Source organism: Dipteris shenzhenensis, chromosome 24 (genome assembly GCF_047967505.1).
Source record: "Dipteris shenzhenensis isolate YYH24624 ecotype China chromosome 24, Dip_SZ_1.0, whole genome shotgun sequence".
In the NCBI taxonomy this organism is placed as follows: domain Eukaryota; kingdom Viridiplantae; phylum Streptophyta; class Polypodiopsida; order Gleicheniales; family Dipteridaceae; genus Dipteris; species Dipteris shenzhenensis.
The window spans coordinates 30930668-30956549 of NC_141619.1; the positions used below are offsets into that span (position 1 = coordinate 30930668).

General features: G+C 42.8%; 2 pseudogenes; both read left to right on the plus strand.

Moving 5' to 3' along the window:
• The window catches only part of LOC147886481 (12-oxophytodienoate reductase 3-like), a 79432-nt pseudogene extending 56029 nt beyond the window's left edge, over positions 1-23403 (plus strand).
• A 394-nt stretch (positions 23404-23797) lies between these two features.
• Positions 23798-25574, plus strand: LOC147886482 (artemisinic aldehyde Delta(11(13)) reductase-like; annotated as a pseudogene).
• Positions 25575-25882: the final 308 nt, after the last annotated feature.

Sequence of the window (25882 nt, forward strand, 5' to 3'; positions counted from 1 at the left end):
AGACCTTATACTTGAACATTTTTTCAATGCTTAATGTTTAGAATTACTTCACACGACATTATTTTTAAAATAGCTTATATATTAGATGTATGAATTGAGATATTTGAAATTCAAAGTAAGTCTCTTTACGGTTGATCTTTTTTGGAAGTTTCTCTCTTTGGATTTGTCCTTTGTTGTATCCAAGAAACGAATGATTTTGGTATCAGTGTTACATTTTTGTGTTGGGCGCATGTCCTTTTCTACTTTTTAGAATAGTCTGTCTGTCGGAGCGCGTCTATAGATGCCTTTTTTTTAAAAAATGAAAAAATGTTTTTCACTTGTTGCATGTTGATGGGTGAGTGTATAGCTATGTACATATTAGCTAGTTAGTGGTGGCTTTGGGCTATGGACACCCTCATGAAAGACTCCACATTGATGATATATTTTCTTGAGATGGTAGATGCTTCTCCAAGGACTTCTGGGAGATGATGAAAAGCAATGTGGGTACATCAGGCACTCTAGAGCATTTGGTGTGGGAGTACATGTCTTTGATTATTGTCCGGAGCTATGTTTGTCTTACCATGATTGCTCCTGATTTGTAAGTCATGTGAGCAATTATATTATGGGTTGTGAGTTTCGTGGACGCACGGTTATATGTGGCAATCAAATAATAAAAATTTGCTTAAAGGTCATGTGCAAAGGTGGAGTGCCTAAGGTTGGATATAGGCACTAATTGCCTTGGTACAGTTTAAAGGAAGGATTGAGAGAGTGTGGTAAAAGGCAAATGATGATGTGGCTGGAATCAAAGAAAGCATGCAAGGTGGCTACATGATTCTTCTGGACTGAGAGCTAGAGCTACGTGAAGGTGACGACTGGAAGCGGGTCTGGGGAGCTTGCTGGAAGGATCGATGGAGAGCAGGGAGCTTCTTATATAGGAGGGGATCATGTTGAGCTAAAGGAGGGATCGTGGGAACCCAGAGGATCGTAGACAAAAGGACAAAGGGGTAGTTGCATCTCTTCTGGAAGAGCTGCAGAGAGCTGAGGAAGAGGGTGTCACATATACAAAGGGGATCTCTCAGAGCAGGAGGGAGGTTGACGGTATCCTTTGTCAGTTGTTTTGCAAGCTGGGGGGTTGCTTCTTGAGTAAGGAGGAGGTGGTTGGAAGGATGGCAAAGTAGCCCTACATTGTTTGTTTGGAGAGCCATGGTCCTTGCCAGAGTCTTTGAAGGATGGCGACATATGTTGCAGGGATGGCAAGCAGCTATTGTGGGAACGCACAATAGTAGTAGTTTTTTCGATAACCAGAAGGGAGGACCTTAGACAATAGATGCTCATAGGGGTGGTGATAGAACCGTGAGCAACTGAAGGTCTTGGGGAGAAGCTTGTTCGGTGAGTAGGAGGACTACGGAAAAGAGAGCTACTTGGAAGGCCAACACAACTGTGCAGGGTGTGTACATCAGGTCCAAGAGAGAAGACTGATCGGGCTGAAGGCCTTTTGATACAAGAGGTGGTCGCATGGGAAGAAGACAGATTTGTATGCAAGGAAGGCGGCAATGGTGACTGTGTTCACATGATGGGAGTGGGATATCGAGTGCAAAGGCTTGGAGAACTCGAACGACAGAGGATGTGTGTGTTCAGAGAGCAAGCTTGGAGAAGCTGCTAGCAGTTCATGTACCGATTGAAGGAGTGGGCTGAGACAATGGGGTGGACAATCATGTATAGAAGCTGGATTACCTTGGTCTGAGAGAGCATGAGCTACAGCAAGAATGTGGTTTGGGCTTGTAGGACTTCTAGCCCTTGTTGCCACAGGGTTAACAATGTGATGATTCGGCACAAGAATTTGTTTGAGCTTTAAGTATGTCTGTTTGCTCAGGGATAGTAGGGAGTAGATTTTCGGTGCACTATGAGGAACTCACTCATTTCTATTTTTATTGTATCATTCACGAAGTGTGTTCCTCTATCACTTACAATCTCGAGTGGGAGGCAAAACTAGGATATCACATTCTTATACAGAAACTTTACGGTGGCCCCTGCATTCACTTTCTCGATGGCCTTGGCCTTTGCCCAGTTAGTGAAATAATCTTTGGCCACAATAACATAGCGGGCCTGAGTCTTTGCAGCAGGACTGATAGGACCCACAAAATCGATTACTCACTTTCCAAAGGGCTGATCAGTGAGGACGCTGGTCAATGGCATGTAGGTATGGAGACGCATTGGCACGAGTCACAGCACTTGACAAACTCTGCTGCATCTGCAAAGAGTGTCGACCACCATAACCCGAACTGTGATACCTTGCATATGTCTATCTTAAGTGCTCTTCATGCACTTGTTTTTAAGGAAAACCATCCTCCATAGATGATTGTTCTCCCCTTTTTCTCTTCTTTACTTGGATAGACATTAGTCACGTCAAAATGCACCTATGACTCGCTTGCTAGCAAATCTACATCACCTTCATGTATTGATACACCCCTCACATTTATTGGTGCTTCTCCTTCAATAGTCTCATCAACCTCAGCACTCACATTAGGACTTGGGCGATTCCTTATCATGGTCAGATTAACCACTTTTTTCACTTTCTCTAGATATGATTTGCATAAAGGAAGAACATCGGATGGAGTGCATGAGCAAGCTTTAACGTGCCAATTTCGAGAAAATGTTGCTTGATACGAGTACAACCGCTTGTGAACTTGTGTCCAAAATATTTACACTACACGAAAGAGACCGAGGCATGCACTTTTTGTATCTCCCTCACATATGACCAAATATTGCCATGCACCATGCCTTTGAAGTTGCAAAAAAAACAAAATCCAAAAATATTAATTTGCGTATGCAATAGAAACATACTGCAATACACATTTTGTCAAAAGCAACACATATATACTTTAAATAACACTTTCAAGAATGCAATATATTAATTGTCATTCATTCAAATATCATTATTAAAAAACAAGATTATTTCCATTCATCAATAATTATATTTCATTCACATTAGATTATATCCTCACTAGAATATGATAATTCATTTTTTAACATTTTTTAAAAAGAATATAAAATATTCTTTCAAAAAAAAATTAAATGCAAATTGTATTTCATTCATTGACAAACATGGACTCATTTTCTATTGAAAGAATATACTCAAATTGTAAATGGTTCATTCACATTCTATTGAAAGAATACTACATATTCATTCAAAAGAATATTACATGTTGATTCACATTCTATTGAAAGAATATTACATATTCATTCAAAAGAAAGTGTAAGAATGAGATATAGGTGGTTTTTCATCTGAATCGTTCTGATCCAAGATCAATGGTACGTGATCCAAGTTGCACCATGAAGTAAACAGATTTTTTAAGACAGAGATGTGGATATGGAGATGCCACTACCAATGCCGGATCCAATTGATCTAGAGGGATCTAGAAGAAGATGAAGATCACAATATGAGTAAGAAGAAGATGCACATAATGACATCGTAGGAGAGGAAGATGGAGATCATGATATTGAGGAAGAAGATGATGATCAAGAATCACCCGACTTTATTGAAGAAGGGAAATTCCAAGATCAAGTCTTAGGTGAATGTAGTACAATGCCAGAGTACGATGATGATATAGGAGATCAACTAGGTATAGAGTTAGAGATAGACTTGTTTGGCACACAGGACTTGGCTCAAAATGAAGCCGTTGATCTAAATGCTCTTGATTGATTTTTTTCATCTCAAACTTGGACATGAATATATGAGCTTCAAACTTGATGTACAAGCTCTTGTACTTTTATTCTTTCAAAAGATCAAACATGTATGAAAAGAAAAAAATTTGGTCATCAGGAAACACTCTTTGTTAAAGGTCGGTATAGGAAAGCTTCTTAGAGTCGGTATATACTGACCATTACGCTTATGTCATTGGTCATTATATACCAACCATTAACACTTCTGTCAAAGGTCGGTATATACTGACCTTTTCAATCCCGCCATATGTATCAACGATTAGCGCACCACATGCACTAAACAACGGTGCTTAATCATCAAAACAAGGCCCTTGTGTACTAGTGTATGGCATCCGAACACGACATTGCACATGCATGCATGGAACATACATGTCCCTGGGTCATCTATGAAAGGCCATTGATACATATGGTGGGATCAGTGCAATGCACTTGTCCACATAGCATAGGCATGCCTGCACAGCTTTTAGTTGATCCGTGTCCATGTGGGATTCACGATGCGACTGTTGATAGAGGGGAGGTAGGGGGAAAGAGAGAAAGGGAGGGATGTAAGAAAGAGAGGAAAAGAAAGGGGAGGGGAGGGAGAAAGAAAGGGAAGGGAAGGAGAAGGAGAAGGGGCAGGGAAGAGGAGAGAGAGAGAGAGAGAGAGAAGCAGGGAGGGGAGCGTAGTTGAGGGGAAGGGAAGGGTAGGGTGAGGAACGAGGAAAGGGGAAAGGAGGGGAGGGAGAAGGGGAGGGGAGGGGAGCAGAATGGGGAAAGGAGGGGAGGGGAGGAATGGGTAGGGGGAGGGGAGGGAAAGGGAGAGGGATGAGGAAGGGAAGGGGAGGGAAGGGGAGGGGAAGGGGGATGGGGAGGGTAGGGGAAGGGGGACGGGAAGGGGAAGGGAGGGGATGCAAGGGACAAGGGGAAAGGAGTGGGGAGGGGGACTTCCTAATGCATGCTCTTGGAAGGCTAGGGGAGAAGTGAGGAAAGGAAGGAGAGGGGAGGGGGCTAACAAATATGTGCTCTGGCAGCTCTTGCGGCCGCCAAGCCGCTGCAATATATATATATATTTGCAGGGGCCTTACAGCCGCGGCCACTCAGTGTTTTGGATTAAAAGGGGGAGGGGTGAAGGAAAGAGAGAGGGAAGAGAGAGGGAGAGAGGAAAGAGGAAGAAGAGAGAGAGGAGAGGGAGAAGAGAGAGGGAGAGGGGAGAGAAAGAAGAGGGGAGAGAGGAAGGAGAGGGGACGGGAGGGGAAAAGGGAGAGGGATAGGAGAGGAGAGAAGGAGAGGGGAGAGGAAGGGGAAAGCGAAGGGAGGGGAATGTGAGAGGCTATATATAAGCCATGGAACCCTAAAGTTTTGAATTTCCCTCTCTTTTTCCTCTCTCCCTCTCTTGCTCCCTCTCCTTCCCTAGAATTCGAATGTCTCACTCTCTCTCCTCGCCATTCTCTCCCTTCCCTCTCCTAGAATTCAAACTTCTTGATCCTTTCTCCTCTCTCCGTTTGAATTCAAAATTGTTCGGGTTTCATGCCTTATATATCGGCATTCCCCTCCCGTCACCCTCCCCTCTCACATTCCCCTTCCCTCTCCCTCCCTTTGCTTTCCCCTTCCTCTCCCCTCTCACATTCCCCTTCCCTCTCCCTCCCTTCGCTTTCCCCTTCCTCTCCCCTCTCCCTCTCTCCTCCCTCTCTCTCTCTCTCTCTCTCTCTCTCTCTCTTCTCCCCTCTCGTCCCCTCTTCTTCCTCTCCCGCCTCTCTTTCTCATCTCCCTCTCTTCCCTTCCGCTCCCCTCTCCCTCTCTTTTCTCCCTCCCCTCTCCCTCTTCTTCCTCTCCCCTCTCCCTCTCTTCTCTTCCCCTCCCCACTCCCTCTCTCTTCTCCCTCCCCTCTCTCTTCCCTTCACCCTTCCCCCTTCCAATCCAAAACACAAATTGGATGGCCGCGACCGCCAAACAGACACATTTTTATTTTATTTGTTTTTTTTTAAAGGGGCTTGGTGGCTGTGGCCTCCAAAGCATGTATTTGTGAGCCCCCTCCCCTCTCCTTCCCTTCGTCACCCCTCCCCTCCCCTCCACTTTTCCCTTCCCTCCTCTCCAATTTTCATTTCCTTCTATTGTTTCTTTAGGCGGTCGGTGGCCGCAGGTACCAGAGTATGCATTAGGGAGGCCCCCACCACACTCTTTCCCTTCCTCACCCCACCCCCCCTTCCTTCTCTCCTCCCCTCCCCCTCCCTCTTCCCCCTCCCTCCTCTTCCCCCTTCCCTTCCCCCTTCCCTCCCCTCCCCTCCCCCCTTCCCCTCCCCTCCCCTCCCCATCCCCATTCCCCTCCCCTTCCCTTCCTCAGCCCCCCTTCCCTCCCCTCTCCCTCCCCATTCCTCTCCCCTCCCCTCCGCTCCCCTACCCCTCCCATTCTTCCTTCCTCACCCCTCTCCCTTTCCCTCCCCTCCCCATCCCCATTCGCCTTCCCTCCCCTCCCCTTCCTCCCTCCCCTCCTCTACCCTTCCTTCCCTGCCCCTCCCTTCCCTTCCCTTCCCCTTCACCTCCCCTCCCCTTTCCCCTTCCTCCCCCCCCCTTCTCTCTCTCTCTCTCTCTCTCTCCTCTTCCCTTCCCTTTCTCCTTCCCTTCCCCCTCTCCTTCTATTTCCCCTTCCTTTTCATCTCTTTCTTACCTCCCTCCCTTTCTCTCTTTCCCCCTCCCTCCCCTCTATCAACAATCATTGTAGCATGAATCCCACACCAACATGGATCAACTAAAAGTCCTAAGGGCATGCCCATGCCATGTGGACAAGTACAGTGCACTAATCCCACCATATGTATCAATGGCCTTCCATCAACAAACCAAGGATATTCATATTCCATGCATGCATGTGTAGCATTGTGTGTGACTCCATATCTACCAGACTTCAGAGTTTTTAAACTCTCAAAAGGTGTTTGTTAATACCATTATGTTATCTTGAAGATTTTAGAGGACTCTTATGGTAAATTAATGTCATGCATGGGCCATACATACATGCATGCATGCATGCATACATATATACATATAGTTTTTCATACATTTAAATTACTTTAATTAATTTAAATGTAATTAAACTATTATTTTTTATTAAATTATTAATTTAAATTGTTACTAAGTGCAACATTATAGAGAAAGATTCTAAAATTTATTATGTGAAAATGACAGTGCCAAAAAGTAAACTTTTGATTCTCGAACAACATTTTCATAAAGTAAACTTTCCATTTGGGAAGGAGTTTTAGGATTAGTCCAAATGTAGACATATGAGTCCAAAATTAATGAAATAAGAGTTATGGTGATGTGAGCCCAAGGTCTCTAATGTACTGGGTCTTCATTTGTTGGGTTTTGGTTTGTTGGCTAGTATGTAAAAATGGATAATAATATACTAGTGTCCTACCCATGCTTTGCTGTAGCAAAACATGCTACATGATACATGTGTTGTTGGTATGTAAAACACATTGATATATAAAACACTATTGATTATAGAAAAGGGAATTCACTACTCTCGATGTAAACTTTAGACATTTACATCAGAAATACCATTGATTGTAAACCCTTTCAATTTTTAACGAAGATGAATATATCTATGTATCAAATGTAAGAGGGAAATATTGCTCATAATATCTATATTCATATGGCGATAGTTTTAGAAAGAAGCTTGTACAATCTTAAGTTCTTGTCTGGAATAGCACATTTGCAATTGAATTAATTTAAAGGAACATTAATAATTTCAAAAAAATGTACTATTTAAAAATGACATTGTCTTATCATGCAGTTTCCATTTATCTAGAACACATGGTCCCAAATATGAAACTATCCACATCGTTGAGTCCGTATCAGTGCTGGATGAAGTGATATCTTTTTGGGAAGTATATACACCTCGCTCTACGATAGGGACAGATATCCCATACATCTCAAAGGAATCTTCAAAGAGATGTAATATAAACATATCTAATTGCAGTAAAAGCTTGAATTTAGTAAATCAAAGAATATTAAATTAAAACATGTATTTGCAACATGATTGAGGAAAATATGTTTGATTTGGTATCTTGATATTAAATATTATGAGAATAAATAATGTCAAAAGTAGGTGCCTATAGAGAATAAATACTATAGGCACCTACTACTTTGATGATAGAGAAAAAAGGCAGATCAGGTGATGACCAGAAAGGTGGTGCTATAAATATTTAAATTACATACAAAACATGCACAAAAATATGTAAGAGCCATTGCAAAAATACATGCTTAGTAATAGTTCTTATAGAGAAATGTTTGCCAAGATTTGTTCGTGCACCTCCTTGGGTACACGATACACCATTCTCTGGCCTTTAACCTTGTGCTTTGCTTGCAACAAATTTTGGAACTTTATTGCCAACACCGCATCAGCATGCACTATAGCAGGAGGTGTATCTTTTAGTAATGCATAACTGCTTTTGCATTTTGGGATTTTTGCATAAAAGATTCCCGAAACCACTTGATCCCCAATGTTGAAGACATTACCTTAGCCATCCGTCTCTTCCTCTATGAGGAATGTTTTTTATTTTGAGCTCATCGCCACATAATAATCCTCATTATCTTCGTTTCACTACAAGGCATAGGCCATTTTCCGACGGAAATACCGATGCTTTTTACATTAAAAATTTTTTTTTTCACGGGCGCAAAGGTCGCTATAAAAGTCGTTAAAATCGTCGGAAAAGGAGCGTCGCTATAAACCGTCGCTATATAGCGACGCTGTTAATCGTCGCTATATAGCGACGATGTAAACGTCGCTATATAGCGACGATATAAACGTCGCTATATAGCGACTCTGTTAATCGTCGCTATATAGCGACACTGGTAAACGTCGCTATATAGCGACGATTAACAGAAGGTAAAAAAAATGGTTAGTGGGGCTAAACAGGGCCAAAAGGAAGCCCTGTTTAGCCCCACTAACCTTTTTTTTTTTTTTGTAATTACAAAAGAAAGTTTTTTATAACAAAATCTCCCTTGCTTGCAGGGTGATACAAAATTGTTCTTGTGAACGATGAGGAAGAAATGCATATACATATACAACTGTGTTTGAAACAAAATTACCCTGTGAAAGGGCGATACAAAATGGCTCTAACGAGCGGATATGAAAAATGCTACTACCACTACTAATCCGAATCCGAATCCGAATCGTCTTGTTGGGCTGTTCCCTGGTCCTCGGCACCTGCATCTTCTCCCTCGTCCCCGACACCTGCGTCTTCTCCTTCGTCATCGGCACCTGCGTCCGATCCTTGCCCCTGTTGATCGCTCGTCTCTGATGATGGGACGCTTGAGCTTTGACCCTGAGACTGAACCAAATAAATCGAAAATTAGATTGGAACTTAAATTAAAAAGTGAGATTACAAGCAGGAGTAAACTTATACCGTGCGAGCAGCCACCTCAGCCCAATCGACTGTCGCTCCCATTGCCTCTTGCTCAATGAACCACGGCTTGGTTCCTATCCGAAATGCGCGCCGCGTCTCTGCATCCGTAGGAAGACGACCCATCGCAGCTTGCTGTGGATCCAATTTACGAGAGTTAGAGTTAGCTAAAGTGCATGTAATATGTAAGTAAAACAAATAGAACAATACATTAAATGGAAAGAAGTAAACTTACCACGGTTGCCTCGAACGCATACCGTCCACCTGCACCAAAGTGCGAAGTACCTACGACATCCAACCGTCTCTTCGCAGCCCTCCTCTGACCCTCGAACATTTCAGGATGGTCCCTATTCTGCTTCTTCAAGAACTTCCAATCAGCTTTGTCTGCCCAGCTGGGTTTAGACAACCCCTTTGTAATGGAAGTACGCATGGTTGATCTGCGATGCTTTAGGACCAAACCCATGCGCTCGAGCATATAACTATTATTAAACTCCACATTTGGCGGATTAGGAAATCTGAGTTTTAACTCATCGATCACCGCCTGCTTCTTTTGGCCATCTTGATACCGCCAATCGATATTTATGCCGCTCTTGAAGTGATGACTCATCAACCGCCTCATGGCGGCCATCACTGCTTTGCCCTTTTTGTCTTCTATTATCTCTCCGGCAGATGTGATTTGATAGGAGAGATCCCCTGATGAGTAAGGGGGACTGACGGTAGCAGAGTCTGAAGGAGTGGAAGCTGCGCGACCGCTTCCGGATCGAGGAGTAGCTGTGGGAGTAGGAGAGGGAAAGGGACCTGACTGATACTGTGTCTCCGGACCAAGTGGAGACCTAAAGGAGCGTGAGTGTGCTGACTCGTCTACATCTCCTGAGTCAGCACAACATGAGCCGCCCATCCTACTCTTCCTTCCCTTGCGGGAGGCATGCGCAGGTGATGATCCCGCGGTCGAAGGGGCGCGAGGGGATGGCTGGGCTGTACGTCCACCCGTCGGTGTAGGGGAAGGAATTGCGGAGGTCCTCTGAGAGAGCAGAGAGAAGAATCTCGCTGCCTCCTCATCGCTCATCTGCGCTACAAACTCGTCGGGAGTCCCAACAAATCCATGCGCGGCTAGCAAAGGAGTCCCCTGAGGGGTAGTGGCAGTGCTACGTGGAAGAGGGGTCGGACCAGGGGTAGTCACAGTGCTAGGACCGAGAGGAGTCGGACCAGGGGTAGTCCTCGGGGTAGTCGCCTGAGAGGAATCAAAGTCCTCTGGAGCATATAGATCGTGAGCTCTCCTCCTGCGAGGCTGTCCGTACTCGTCGGATGAGCGACGTGATCCCATGTCTAACATAGACACAAACACGAAAACAGAAAACAAATAAACAAACATGAGCATTCTCATAGGCATAGGCATAGGCAAGAAGAAAGAAGAGGGAAAGGAAAGAAGAGGGAAAGGAAAGAGGGAAAGAAGAGGGAAAGATAAGAGGGAAAGAAGATGTAAAGGAAAGAAAAGAATGAGAACGAGGAAATAGAGAATGAGAGAAAGGGAAAGAGATGAGGGAAAATAGAGAATGAGAGAAGGGGGAAATGAGAGAAGGGGGAAATAGAGTGGGAAATAGAGAATGAGCTTATGCAAAAATAGAGAATGAGCTTATGCTTCTCTCATTCTCTATTTCCGCATAAGCTCACGCATGTGCATGAGCTTATGCGGAAACTTAAGCATAAGCTCATGCACATGCATGAGCATAAGCATGAGAAGGATGAGTTTCTGCATGCTTATGCTCATGCGGAAAAAGAGAAGGAGCTTATGCAGAAAAAGAGAAGGAGAGAAGCATCTCTCATTCTCTATTTCCGCATAAGCTCCTTCTCTTTTTCCGCATGAGCTTATGCTTATGCTCATGGGTGAGCATGAGCTTATGCTCATGTTTCCGCATATGCGAAAATAGAGGAGGAGAGAAGCATAAGCTTCTCTCATTCTCTATTTCCGCATATGCTCACGCAAAAGAGAAAGAGAAAGAGCTTATGCGGAAAGAGAGAAAGAGCTTATGCGGAAAAAGAGAATGAGATCCGCATATGCTTCTCTCATTCTCTATTTCCGCATAAGCTCCTGCGGAAACTTCCGCATAAGCTCATGCTCATGAATAAGCATAAGCTCATGCTTATGCTCATGCGGAAATAGAGAAGGAGCTTATGCGGAATGAGAGAAGGAGCTTGTCATGAGCTTATGCGGAATAAGAGAAGGAGCTCATGCGGAAACTTGCGGAAAATTGCATGCGGAATAAGAGAAGGAGCTTATGCGAAAAAAGAGAATGAGAGAAGCATAAGCATAAGCATGAATGAGCATAAGCATGAGCTTATGCTTATGCTTATGCATAAGCATAAGCATAAGCTCATGCATAAGCATAAGCATGAGAGAAGGGGCTTATGCGGAAATAGAGAAGGAGCTTATGCGGAATGAGAGAAGGAGCTTATGCGCAAAAAGAGAAGGAGCTTATGCGGAAAAAGAGAAGGAGCTTATGCGGAATGAGAGAAGGAGCTTATGCGCAAAAAGAGAAGGAGCTTATGCGGAAAAAGAGAAGGAGCACTTGCGGAAACTTGCGCATAAGCTCTTGCGGAAACTTGCGCATAAGCTCATGACAAGCTCCTTCTCTCATTCCGCATAAGCCCCTTCTCTATTTCCGCATGAGCATAAGCATGAGCTTATGCTTATGCTTATGCATAAGCATAAGCATGAGCTTAAGCATAAGCTCATGCTTATGCTTATGCATAAGCATAAGCATAAGCTCATGCTTATGCTCATGCGGAAATAGAGAAGGGGCTTATGCGGAATGAGAGAAGGAGCTTATGCGAATGAGAGAAGGAGCTTATGCGGAATGAGAGAAGGAGCTTATGCGGAAAAAGAGAATGAGAGAAGCATATGCTTCTCTCATTCTCTATTTCCGCATAAGCTCTTGCGGAAACTTACGCATAAGCTCATGCGGAAGAATGAGCATAAGCATGAGCTTATGCTTATGCTTATGCATAAGCATAAGCATAAGCTCATGCTTATGCTCATGCGGAAAAAGAGAGGGAGCTTATGCGGAAAAAGAGAAGGAGCACTTGCGGATAAGCTCATGCTCATGAATGAGCATAAGCATAAGCATAAGCTCATGCTTATGCTCATGCGGAATGAGAGAAGGAGCTTATGCGGAATGAGAGAAGGAGCTTATGCGTAAGTTTCCGCAAGAGCTTATCCGCAAGTTTCCGCAAGTGCTCCTTCTCTTTTTCCGCATAAGCTCCCTCTCTTTTTCCGCATGAGCATAAGCATGAGCTTATGCTTATGCTTATGCATAAGCATAAGCATAAGCTCATGCTTATGCTCATTCTTCCGCATGAGCTTATGCGTAAGTTTCCGCAAGAGCTTATGCGGAAATAGAGAATGAGAGAAGCATATGCTTCTCTCATTCTCTTTTTCCGCATCATGCTTATGCTCATGCGGAAATAGAGAAGGAGCTTATGCGGAATGAGAGAAGGAGCTTATGCGGAAAAAGAGAAGGAGCACTTGCGGAAACTTGCGCATAAGCTCTTGCGGAAACTTGCGCATAAGCTCATGACAAGCTCCTTCTCTCATTCCGCATAAGCTCCTTCTCTATTTCCGCATGAGCATAAGCATGAGCTTATGCTTATGCTTATGCATGCATATGCATGCATAAGCATAAGCATAAGCTCATGCTTATGCTCATGCGGAAATAGAGAAGGAGCTTATGCGGAATGAGAGAAGGAGCTTATGCGGAAAAAGAGAATGAGAGAAGCATATGCTTCTCTCATTCTCTATTTCCGCATAAGCTCTTGCGGAAACTTACGCATAAGCTCATGCTCATGAATGAGCATAAGCATGAGCTTATGCTTATGCTTATGCTTATGCATAAGCATAAGCATAAGCTCATGCTTATGCTCATGCGGAAATAGAGGAGGAGCTTATGCGGAATGAGAGAAGCATAAGCATAAGAGAATAAGAGGGATGCGGAAATAGAGAATAAGGGGGAAAGGAAAGAGAGAAGGGAAAAGAGAGAGGGGGAAAGAGAGAATAAGAGAAGAGGGAAAAAAGAGAAGGGGGAAAATGAGAAAAAGAGAAGGGGGAAGAGAGGGTTCCTACGCCCATCACTGCAGCTAGCGCTTAAGGCGCTAGCTGCAGGCAAATGCAAATAACAAAAAGCTTAAATGGAAAGAAGAGGAAGCACTTACCTGTAAAAGTATGTCCCGCTCGGTGTAGTGGACTGGGCCCACAAAAGAGAGACTATGTCCCGCTCGGTGTAGTGGACTGGCCCTACAAAAGAGAGAAAACAACCCATTTTTTCAAATAAGATGTTAGTGGAAAGAGGAGATCACAAAAGCAACTTCTTGAAAGGAGACAAGGAAAGAGAAGATTGAGGAGACAAGGAAAGGAGGAGATTGAGGAGAAGAGAAGAAAGAGAAGGAAGAGAAATACAGAAAGAAGAGGTGAGTTTCTTTCTTTCTTTCTTGAAATTTCGTTTTTTGTTTGAATCCTTTCTAATCAAGCATGAAAACTAGTTTAAAACTTTAGCAATACAAGTAGAAACACTCAGAAAACCAAAGCTAACAAACAAACAACCTACATTGTTGAAAAAAACTCACCTTTTGAAGAACTTTCTTTCTGGAAACCAAAGAGGGAAAGAGGAGAGAGAGGGTGCACAAGAGGTAGGAGGAGGGTGAGGAGTGGGAAATAGGGTAGGAGGTTGCTTGGAATAGATGGGAGGTCAGTGAAAATAGGTGGGAGGAGATTTTGGAGAGCTTAGTTTAGAGATTAGGAAAGCTTTGAGCAAAACGCCGCGGGTTTCGGCGTTTCGGGTTTTAACCCACAGCGTCGCTATATAGCGACGCTTATTCGTCGCTATATAGCGACGGAACAGAGCGTCGCTATATAGTGACGCTTACTGTTTGTTTTTTAATGAGGCCTCTTGTGACTCAAACATGCTATGCCTATAATTGTCAATATCTCCTCTTACTACACAGCCTTACTATATAGGATTTTTTGTTTCAATCCTTACTATATAGCGATGTCATTCTTTTTATATAGCCTCAAGAGAAGCTCAAATTAAACATGCTATGCTCATAATTGTGTACATCTCCTCTTCATGCTTATGTTTTGGTTTTATAAGTGTAGATGGAAGGGACGAGTGGAAGCTCATCCGATGATGCGCCAACGCCCGGGAGCACGAAGTGGCTTACGGAGAGGTTATATTGTCATTGCACTCATTGCAAGCGAGAAGTACGACATCAACGTCGTATTATCATGCGCCACTTGCGGATGTATGGGGAGGAGCCGGAACCAGTACCCCCCGTTGGTGTTGCACATGTTGATGGATCATCGGTAAGTCAAAGCTATTTAAGTTCGCAATCTTATTGTATACCCGGAATTAGAAGATCTTCTATTTACACGAATGAGCTTATGACAGGATGACGAGGGTGACGAGGATACACATATACCTTCTCACTTTCAACAAGACTATAGTCTCCCAGATGACGACGAGGGTATGGTCGACATGATGGATTCCATTTTTAGGGGCACTACATCCCACGTACACGTGATGTCAGAGTCTGAGGTGAAAATGCGAGAGTTGCAATCAACACAATTGTACGAGGGTGCCAGGATGTCTAAACTACGTGCTTGTCTCTCAATCTTGAATCTACAAGTACAGTATGGGTGGTCGGATACAAGTGTCTCGACCTTAATGAGGTTAGCCCTTGCATTAATTTGATTGACTCATTATTTGGATATTGTTTGTTTTGAGAATCATCATTTGGATAGTGTCTTTGTCATAGGTTGCTCCAAAAGATGTTGCCTGCACCAAATACCATGCCCGCATCAAGAGATGAAGCGAAAAAGATGCTAACAATGGTGGGTATGGATTATGATACCATCCATGCTTGCCGTAATGATTGTATTCTCTTTCGTCGTGAGCATGGAGATTTGGCTAGTTGTCCAAAGTGTGGGGAACAACGATATAGAGATGACTTGCAGGGTGAGAGGATACCGGTAAAGGTCTTAAGACACTTTCCCATCATTGCAAGAATACAACACATGTTTCGATGCAAATCCATAGCGGAGTTGATGACATGGCATGCATCTCATCGGTCCACTGATCACACATTGAGGATTCCCGCAGATTGTGCGGCTTGGAAGCACATAGATAATCAGTGGTCGGACTTTGCGAGAGAGCCACGCAACTTACATCTTGGGCTAGCCATGGACGGCGTGAATCCTTTCGGGTTACGCTCGACATCTTGGTCGACATGGCCCATAGTCGTGGTGAATTACAATATCCCACCATGGCTAACAATAAAAAAGGGACACCTCATGCTTGCACTACTTGTGCCAGGAAAGTACAAGGCAAGAAACATGGACGTGTACATGGCACCTTTGATAGAGGAGTTACAGATATTATGGAGAGGAGTGCAGGTCTTTGATATTTCCAGAGCTCCTAGGCATACCAATGATATTTCCGTCAGGGGTATCTTGATGTGGACCATGCATGACTACCCAGGATATGGAGAGTGCGCAGGTACGTGGTTATGTCTTTACATGTACAATGAGGGATTATGCTTTTTTTACTCTCTTTTGCACGCATGTCTTGTACTAACATATTCATGCACGCGTGCAGGGCTTGCTACAAGTGGGTACCATGCTTGTCCTGTTTGTGGACCCGCTCTGAAATCGCTTGCACGCTACTCCAAACACATGAGGAAAAATGTTTATGAAGGTCATGCTCGATACCTTCCGCTCGACCATCTCGCACGTGGAGGTCAGCTTGATCCACCACCATCATATTTAAAAGCAAGTGATTGGATTCAAGCTTGGAGGGAGAATGGAGAGGAACCTCCTCCTGGTATGAAGAGGCTATCGATCTTTCACGAGCTTCCTTATTGGGGTCAGTTACAAATCAATCATCTCTTGGATCCCATGCATATCTTTAAGAATGTGGGGGCTACCATTTGGGCACACTTGGTTGGTTCCAAGGACTCGAGAGGAGTGCGAGAAGACTTGCGTGCTATGAATAGGATGTCTCGTTTGTGGCCCCAAGTGCATGCTTTAGGAAAAGTTGTCCTCCCGAAAGCAACGTGGATCCTCTCTACGAGGGAGGAGGCAGCGATCAAGGCAGACATTGCCTCTTTTCAAACACCGACAGGGTACATGCGTTGCTTGAAAGGAGCATTTTCAAAGGACAATAAGCTTAGTGGCCTCAAGTCCCATGATTGGCACAAGGTCTTACAGGTATTCTAAGTAGAATTAGTGTACCGATAATAGTGATGCATTAGCGTAATTATTATTATGTTATATTGTTGACATGATTTCATTGTTGCTTTGATAGTTCATCCTTCCAATTACAATAAAAGGGTGCTTACAAGAAGATGTTAGAAATGCTATATTCAAGATCTGTGGTATTGTGAGGTATGCTTACCATCAATTCGCATTATCTATTTTCTTCATGGACATGTGAAATAGGTGGATATCTCAAATATCTTACATATGCATGGACATGTGAAATAGGTGGATATCTCAAAAAGAGATCTCTATATCGAGCATCGAGAAGGCTAGGGTGGAATCCATCGAAGCCGTATGCTTGCTCGAGAAGCACTTTCCCTCAAGCATTATGACAACTCAAGTCCACTTGCTTGTGCACATAGTTGATGAGGTGGCTATAGCAGGTACCGTTCATAATCGATGGATGTTTTTTCTCGAGCGGTTTATGAAAACTTTAAAGGGGTTTGTAAGACAAAGAGCAAGACCAGAAGCAAGCATGGCAGAGGGATGGCTTGTGCAAGAGTCATTAGTATATATCACAGAGTTTCTTGCATCCACGGATCCTGATATGCCGCAAGCTTGGCACAACAAGGATGATGATCGCATCATTGGCGAGGTCCCCCAAGGAAAAGGGATTGAAAGAAAGATGAGCGAAGAGCAAATGGAGAAATTCAATAAGTTTTGTATCCTCAATAGCCCTGAGATGCAGAAGTGGATTGAGAGATATGAAGTGGCCAAAGCAGAAAGAATAAATGCAAGGACGAGATTCAGAGTAATGTACAGGCGATCACAACCATATCCACAAGATCTGGCTCTTCTCCCTACTCACATGTCACTTGATTGGCTACAACTAGCTATACGTAAAGCCGAACGTGATGGAGAGACAATAAACGAGCGCGAGCGGGAGTTATCATCTGGATGTATGGTGCATGTAAGTTTCTTATCTCTTGATGTAATTAAGTAATTATTTGTGGCAATATATGCTATAAAATAGGTGCATCTTCATTGTTTTAATGATGCTCTTTTACAGTACAAAAAGTACAGTGCATTATGGTCATATGGACGACATTTTCGCATAGAACGCATCGATTCAAAGAGAGTCACGTATGATTGTGGAGTCATGGCTAACTTCACACAAGATAGCCGAGCAAGTGCTTCGGATACCAATCTTCTCTCCTCACAGTTGGATTATTGTGGAACCATACGCGACATCTATGAAATTGATTTCAGACGATTTACTATTTTCATTCTTGATGTAAAATGGTTTAGAACTACTTACAACGGTCCCCATGCAACTGTGAGAAAAGATGGTAGCGGTCTCTTTGCAATAGACTCCACCAAACATTGGACCGATGAAAGTGATACTTTTGTTCTTCCCGAGCACTGTGAGCAAGTGCATACTAATGATTTAATTAGTCGAAGCTTTCATTTTTTAAGTCCATTGATATATATATAATTGACGACATTTGGCACGTGATTTTTCATCTTCAATATAGGTGGTTTTTCATCCGGATCGTTCTGATCCAAGATGGTGGTACGTGATCCAAGTTGCGCCACGAAGTAAGCAGATTTTTGAAGATCGAGATGTGGATATGGAGATGCCACTACCAAATCCGGATCCAATTGATGAATCTAGCGAAGAAGATGTAGATCACCATATGAGGCAAGAGGAAGATGCGCATAATGACATCGCACGGGAGGAGGATGGAGATCACGATATTGACGAGGAAGACAACAATCGTCAAGATCGATCACCACACTTAAGCTTAATTGAAGAAGATGATCAAATACTTTTAGGTGAACGTACGATGCTAGAGTACGATGATGATATAGGAGATCAACTCGGTATAGAGTTGGAGATACACTTACTTGGCGCCTTAGACTTGGCTCAAGATGAAACAGTTGATGTAAATGCTCTTATTTAATTTGATTTTTCTCATCTCCAACTTGGACATGAATATATGAGCTTCAAAGGCTTGATGTACATGCTCTCATTTTTTATTTCTCTATGAGCTCAAACATGTATGAAAATTTAAAAAATTTTGTCATTGGAAGAAAATAAATTTTAAGACTTAAAAAAAAAAAAAAACCTCTCTGTAAAACGTCGCTATAATATAGTCTCAGTGTCGCTATATAGCGACCTTTAAAAGTCGCTATATAGCGACTTTAATAGAAGTCGCTATATAGCGACCTTTCATAGTCGCTATATAGCGACTATTACTAACGTCGCTATATAGCGACGATTCTTAAAAGTCGCTATATAGCGACGATTTACGACACCCGATTTTTATACCGACGATTAACGCTAAGCGGGCGCTAATCGTCGGTACGTAAACGTCGCAATAGGATGCGTGTGTAGTAGTGTTTGTAGGGGACCATAGTACTGCAAAATGGTCACCCATCTGAAGCATGTAAGCCAGCTGGTCTCTATCCATCGCATATGTTACAAAATCCTTCTCCATGTGTGATGCAGTCTATCCATTGATGGGCTGATCCAGCCTACTGTTCAAGGTCCATGGACTTGCATGAGATAAATTGGTGCACTTATCCCATGTTTCATCCATGCAGAATGAGCAAAAGCATGACAAATGTCTAAACAAGGCTTGTGTGGGATCTTTGTTACTAAAACCCAATATGTAGTGTGTTGAACGACTTCCTTTGATGGTTTGGCCATTGTTTCCAAGGCACATGGATTGACATCATCAACCTCACTATTTCCTGGAGCAAGAATAGCTCGATTAGAGAAGTAGGTCGAATATGATATGGTGACAGTTAGATAAGAATAAACCCATTGAACCAAATCAACCAAGGTAGAGTTTTACATCACCATCTCTGCTGGTAATATTTGCATTGGGTTATACAGAGTACAATTAATTCCATTGCCAATGCTCATTAGCCATTGCTTGAAGTCATCTGAATGGTCTATTGTGATTTGTACATTGCCAACCGATTTCAAGACCTCTGTAATTTTCCATATGTAAGATCTACATAGTGTAGAGTCAACAATATCCTCATGCCTTCCCTTTACAACAACTGGCAAAATTTGTCTAAAATCACCTCCCAACAGAATCACTTTTCCTCCAAATGGCTTATTATTAAATTGAACACCTTCCAAAGTTCTGTCTAAAGCTTCAAAGGCATGCCGATGACACATTGGAGCCTCATCCCAATTTACTTTCTCTTGCCCTTTGTTGCTTATGACTTCAATTAAGGAATTTAGTTGAGTAAAGAAATGAATTTTGTTCTATCTCTAGAACTGAATTTGTAGTGAAATATTCTTTTAGCTCATCAGGCATTGTTTCCAAGGCACATGGATTGACATCATCAACCTCACTATTTCTTGGAGCAAGAATAGCTCGATTAGAGAAGTAGGCCGAATACGATATGGTGACAATTAGATCAGAATAAACCCACTGAAACAAATCAGCCAAGGTAGAGTTTTGCATCATCATCTCTACTGGTAATATTTGCATTGGGTTATACAGAGTACAATTAATTCCATTGCCAATGCTCATTAGCCATTGCTTGAAGTCATCTGAATGATCTGTTGTGATTTATACATTGCCAACCGATTTCAAGACCTCTATAATTTGTCATATGTAAGATCTACATAGCGTAGAGTCAACAATATCCTTACGCCTTCCCTTTACAACAACTGGCAGAATTTGTTTGAAATCACCGGCTCCCAATAGAATCACTTTTCCTCCAAATGGCTTATTATTAAATTGAACATCTTCCAAAGTTTTGTCTAAAGCTTCAAAGGCATGCCGATGACACATTGGAGCCTCATCCCAAATGATTAGCTTACATTGTCTTAATACTGTTGTGAGATGACTATGTACTAGAATGTTGCATGTTGAAGTATTGCTTAGATTTAAAGGTATTTTAAATCTACTATGAGCAGTACGGCCATTTGCTAGTAGTAAGGAAGCTATTCCAAATGATGCCGTGGCAAGTGCAACAAATCCTTTAGATCATATATTCATGAGCAAGCAAGAAATTATATAAGTAGGTCTCTCATGATCCACCAGGACCATCTAACAAGAAAACCCCAGCTTTATCATGCGTGACCGCTTGCATTATTTTCTGAAAAGTGATTCTTTAACTATCTGTTAATGATGATTTCATGGATTCTGATATGATTGCTTGTTGCAATGGATCAAAAGCTTTCTCTTATAAAAGTAGTGTATTTGCTTATATAGCTTTGAGATCTCTTTCATGAAGCTGATTCATTCCATTGAAATCACTCAAACTTTTACCCTTGTCATGAAGAAGCCGTTCTATGTGTAGTAGAGCTTGCATTCTACATGCTTTAAATATCAGTATATGATGCTCTTGTAATCCTTGGTAAAGAATAAATAAAATCCTCTATCATTTGTTCCCTAAATGTATCCCATGGAAACCTTGGGTTGGAAGGCTCACAAAAGAGTAATAAGATCACAAAATGGCACCTCATTTGTAATGGATTTTGTATAAGGGAAGCATCTTCTAAGCAAGAAATCCACTCGAAATTCATTCTGAATCATCTTCCAATACACCTCTAGCGATGCAAGTGGCTTTGAATGTACGTGCATAGATCACCAAAGGACTTGCATCCTTTGCAAATTGTGAGTAGCAGATGAAGATAAAATCTTTCACCAGAAAATGGAGCTACAAAAGTTTCAAACTTCCACAATAATGACTAGCACACAATAAACTCTTTCAACACATATTTGGATTTGAGCTTCATACGTGTACAACGTGGAGTTAAAATGCACGACGAATACCTTATATGAATGAGTGTTTCGATATCATGCGATGGTCTTTGGGGAGATAGATTTGCCATTTCATGGCTTTTAAAGTGACTTCAAAGACCAATTCAACTGTGATCATCTGCAACTGGAAAGATATGTACGCAGTGTGGTAATGACAACATATCGACCCCTTTACAGATCCTATATGATGAATAGTTCTATACACCCTTACTGCCGCTTTGAGCCAATTGTTAAAACTACAACCCAATTTGATGATGAATTTATAATTCTCGTAGCAACAACTACAGACCCAGATCTCGCACTTAGTGTTAAAAACCAACACTCAATTGACACTATCCTGCATTATCAACACAGCCCGAGTAATTGTTTATTTGATACAATAAAGTACTTAGTCGATAATGTTGGACTCTAATATTATCGATGTTGCTTCAGCTTGAATTCTTACATCATTTCTCTCTTTGATGCATGTTCTCGATGCAAAGGCTTTGATGTTACAGTGTATTGTATGTACTGCATGTCCTTACGTTTCCTTGTTTTGGAACATGAACAGAACAGTTTGTCCATAGAGCATAGCCATATAGAGGCCAGAGGTATGCATGTCATTCAAGGTGGTGACATGCAGATGTGGGGGGCTCGATCAAAGGAATAAAGGGATTCCACAAGAGCAAGAATTTCATTTTCTAATGATTGGAATAAAATGACCTTATGAATTTTAGAGTGGTGAGCAGTGGACTGGATGAGGAGGAGGGGGGACCAAAAATGGCTTCACCCAAGCAAACAATGACCTTGGGCCTTAATGGTGCAAATATATCTTTAATTAGTAAGACATCATCATCGATAAGTCTTTACACATTGTTTAGTGACAGCGTGTTTTACGGTTTATTGTCCAAAGATGACTCTCATGGGATGCAAGATTGAAGAATGATATTTCATATGGTCATAGTCCATGGCACAATATTATTATTTAGGTTGTTAACCAAGGATAAGTTATGAGCTCTTGTGAGCATAGTCTTATTCATGTATTCATTGGGCTTCAATTCCCAAAAGGCACAAATCTTTGCACATCATCAAGGTAATAATAAAACACTACCCCTAACATTTGCAGGGAGGATTGGGTCTTCATGGACCCTTACATTAATTATTTATCTATTCTTTTTTTAAATCTTTATGATATTTTCGTTAAACTGTAGGATCCAAGTCTTAGTTTAAGATTATGGTTATGTGCTCCATGACAAAAAAAAGAACTTTGACATATAGAGAGCTATCTGTGACAATAAGTAGGTCTCTCAAGGTTAAGTAGAGGCTATCCGCTTTGAAGTAATCTTGAATTTTTACTTGGCCAGCACTAGAGCATTTTATGAAACTCTAAAATCTTAGCAACCATGTGGCACGTTCTAAGCCATAGATCAATTGGCCTATTATCAGCTACTTACAATATACTTAGCAACATTCTAGTTTCAACTAAACGGATGCATAAATTACCATTCAATTTCTTTTCGATAGAGCCTTAACTGATAGAGCCTCATAAGCAGAATCCAGTGCTTTTGTGCAAATATGCACCCTTGTTGATGTTATCGTGCCTTTTGAATTTCAAAATTACTACTCCTCGAGTTGAAAGTCTTCGTATATCACCCTCAAACATCGACTCGTTATTCACTTCCACACTCTAACGGCTACCTGCCCGGATCTAGTTTTTCTAAAGTGCCAAGTATTGGAGTGGTCCCAAGACTTGCACGATGTGAGCTGGGGATAGTTACTTGGAGTTATGCACCCTTGTTGATGTTATCGTGCCTTCTTGATTTCAAAATTAATACTTCTCGAGTTGAAAGTCTTCGAATATCACCCTCAAACATCAACTCGTCATTCACTTCCACACTCTAGCATTCACTTCCACACTCGAGCGGCTGCCTCCCTGGATCTAGTTTTTCTAAAGTGCCAAGTGTTGGAGTGGTCCCAAGACTTGCACGATGCGAGCTCGATAGTTACTTGGAGTCCAATGATAATTCGTGGTCCCAAGACTTGCACGATGCGAGCTCGATAGTTACTTGGAGTCCAATGATAATTCGTAAGGTACTCAGTAAGTTCAGAGTGGTTTAGTTACGACTGCGTCTCCTACGTAAGCCTTGTCGTCGTAAGGTCCCTTGTAATGCTCTCATGACAACACGCCTCCTCGAAAAGCACTGTTAAGACTGCCTCTACTTGGTTGGCAGCTTTACGCAAAACAGGCAAAGTTGCTGGTAGGGAGCCGCATTTAGAGAATACCCGCCGTTACGTCGTTATTCCATAATTAGTTGTAGCGTCGACGGGCTGGCCTGGCTGACAGCCGTTCTATCTCCAAATTTGTAACTCACATATTAGAGGAGCATCCTTTGAAATTGTTGTGTTGTTTTGGACGACCACATAATTCATGTTTGAAGCCGCCAGGGTGAAATTATCGCACCCCTCGTTGATTTCACGTCGAATGTCGGACTTTCCACCGAAGCATCCTTCGAGTTCAATCCTTCAAACCGCCAGATCCCTTTCTCCACAAACACCAAGCTGATCATAACGGCCTCTGCCACTTGCATGTGTATACGATCCTCTCCTAAACGTTTCATTAGCCTCGCCCGACAGATCACTTGCAGTCTGCTACACCAGAGCAACCTTCAAGCTTTTCGTTGTTGGATTTTCCATCCTCCATCCAGCTCTAGTCTATATCCAAAGATCTCTCGCTCACGTCCATGAGCATGCGAAAAGCAATCCAAACCTCTCGCCCCGAGGAGTATGTTTCCAACACGCTTCTGTCTCCTCTGAAGCTCGGCAATATTCACCTCTCCCACAGGTACGTGATCGTATTGTCCCATCGTTCTTGCGGTTCTTCTTTTCATCTTCCTTTTGTATAGCCTTTGGCACACGAGATGATCTTGTATGCTTAGTCTCGACCTTGATGTCTACTCTCTTGCTGCGCAGAATCGTTTTGGCTCCTGTCACACGCTGCCGGGCGCTCAATTACGACCCTCAACGTGCCCTTATCGATTTCTATTCCCTAAGAGCTACCTGCGGTGGTTTGTTGATTGCTGAAGCTATTGCAGTCGCCGAGGAAGCCATTAGGTAGCCATTGTTCCATTAAGCGACCGAGCGCCTGAACAATGTCGAGGATGTTCTTTTCGTGTGGGTTGATGTTGTAGGCGCATCTCTAATCGAGTTTTCGCTTTGGACGTCAGGTTTCCTCACTCTCCAGGCATTTGGACCGAAGAGCAAGTACAAGCGTGGAAGAAAGTTGTGCAAGCGGTTCATGACAAGGGCGGCATCATCTTCGGCCAGCTTTGGCACGTGGGTCGTGCATCTCACACATGTAATTGCTAGTTGCTTTCTTTCTAATCGATCTTGCTTGAACGTATCCTTCAAATGCATGGTAGATAAAAAAGGGAGGTATATTATTTTCCGTCATTCTGATTTGTTGCTGATATTTGGGTTGTTTGCTCATGATGCAGTCTACCAGCCCAACGGATGTCATCCAGTTTCCTGCACCAGCAGAAAAGTCCCTCGAGAATTCTCCATTAGACTTCCAGACGGAGTTATGGACGAATACTCCGAACCACGAGCTCTAAAAGAAGATGAAATCCCTGGTATCGTGAAGCTGTTTCAAAAAGCGGCTAGAAATGCTCGCCGTGCAGGTACCAATGATCCCTTCTGAACGGCCTGCAATTTGTGAAGAGTGCGCCGTTGAATCACTTTAGCTTGCGTTAGTCCAAATGTCCTCTGATCTTTCAGGATTCGATGGGGTGGAAATTCATGCTGCTCACGGATATCTGCTCGACCAGTTTTTCAAAGACGGGATCAACGACCGCACCGATTCATTTGGCGGCTCCATCGAGAACCGTTGCAAGTTCGGCTTGCAAGTGGTGTCTGCTGTGGCCGAAGAGATAGGGCACAAGCGCACGGCTATAAGGATTTCTCCCATAATTGACCACTTAGGAGCAACAGATAAGGATCCCAAAGCTCTGGGTCTCTATCTCATAGAAGAACTCAATAAGCTCGACCTGGCGTACCTACACTTGACGGAGCCTCGATACACAAACCAAGGAGTGAAGCAGACGATGGACGACTGCTTGGTGTTCAGCAAAGCATTCAAGGGAGTGGTGATGAGCAGTGGGGGCTATACCAAGGAGTCTGGTATGGAGGCAATAAGGACGGGTACAGCCGATTTGATCTCGTATGGGCGGCTGTTTCATTTCCAATCCAGATCTTCCGCTACGTTTTGCCATCGGGGCGAAACTGAATCAATACGACAGGGAAACGTTCTACACGCACGATCAGGTGAAAGGGTACCTGGACTACCCATTGCTGAACGCAAGGGATGTGGACGAAGGATGGTCGAAGAAGGTGTTCTGCGAAAAGCTGAACATACCGGCCTCGCCTAAGTGCGGAAGACCTCTATCATCATCGTCTATGAGTCCCAAGTTTTTGATACCTTGACTCGTATATGTATACACACACATGTATACATACAAGTTAACCTTACACATGTATACATACAAGTTCCAAGGTAAAGGAATATAAAATCAAACCTCACTTATATAAAAAAGAGTGCATGTATGCACAAAAGCACTCGCTTGGGCTTATGAGGCTCTATCAAAAAGAAATTTCACGACAATTTCTTTATCCATGTAGTTGAAAAAATGCAAGGTTACTTCATAGGGGATAGCCTCTACTTAACCTTGAGAGACCCCCTTACTGTCAGTGATAGCTCTATATTTCAAAGTTCTTTTTTTAATCATGGAACA